The sequence below is a fragment of the Morone saxatilis genome, unplaced genomic scaffold (genome assembly GCF_004916995.1).
Source record: "Morone saxatilis isolate NCDOM2014 unplaced genomic scaffold, NCSU_SB_2.0 Contig10, whole genome shotgun sequence".
NCBI classification, from domain to species: Eukaryota; Metazoa; Chordata; class Actinopteri; family Moronidae; genus Morone; species Morone saxatilis.
The window spans coordinates 13,769,076-13,770,261 of record NW_023339652.1 but is presented as its reverse complement, the minus strand read 5'-3'; positions in this window follow the sequence as shown (position 1 = coordinate 13,770,261).

Genomic DNA, 1,186 nt, shown 5'->3' with positions numbered 1-1,186 from the left:
CACGATCCCCACTCATTGTCAGTATGTTTGGCAGATAATGGCTGCATTGTTTTATGGATTCATCAGCAAAAGCCAGCACTTGTTCTATTTCTGAAAAACCTTTTATGCCGGTGTTAACCATGCATGGGAGTATTGATGTCAGTGTCTGAGTTGATTGGGTCACTGATAATCAAACACAGGTTAATGCTGTGCGTCATACTTCCCCTCTTGATTTTTATTACGTTACCCTGAATAACCCCTGCAGGAAGACAACACATGACTATACAGCATTCTGATCACAATTTTGTTATATAGAGGAATTTGGATGAATACCGTTTGTTTATAAAATAAAAAACTGACTGTACTCAATGTATGCGACATCATTTTTTATTATTCATTGATAAAAAGGGCTCTTGTGGGATGTTTTTGTGGGTGCATTTCACTAGACTGTTGGACCCTTGACCATATTATTGAAACTGTGCTGCTTCTGAAATTAATCAAGCAATTTTAAAGCCAACAAAATAACACAAAACACCCATTAAATTCTAAACACAGCTCTTATATTAGATACTCACAGTACAATACGTGTAACCAGAAGCTCAACTGAAATTTGTAGGGGGAGACTGACAACATACATTACTGATCACATCATGGGATCACAGTTAATTAACCTGACTATATTTATACCGAAAAATAGGCAGTCAAAATTAACATTAGTCACAATACGACTTTACTGTCCATAGAGGTCTTTAACACCTTTACACAATGCAACATTAAGACCTAGGGTGGGTAGAAACTACAAGTAAAACAAATTAGTTTTTAGGAACAGACCAATAATCTTCTTTTAATTTTGCAATTAATGCACACAGATGTTACAGATGTAACACTTTTACTAATATTTAACTAATTTGTGAAGATCTCTGGCCAGCACACCATAAATGTCGTTAGTAGTGGTATCTTTATCCAAAGATAAGTTAAATGGCTTTTGGTTCCAGCTAATTAAGGTACAGACATTCAATCTTTTTGTCTAACTCTCGACAAGAAATCCAATAAGCATATTTCTTATATATTATATATTTATATTCCTTGAAAAGGCTAAAAGATCACATAAGATGGCATGAAAGCTGAGATTGAATTTGGACCATGAACTGACTAAACAGTTGAATTCAGTAAATTGTGGCTGACAAAATGGTAAATGGTAAATGGA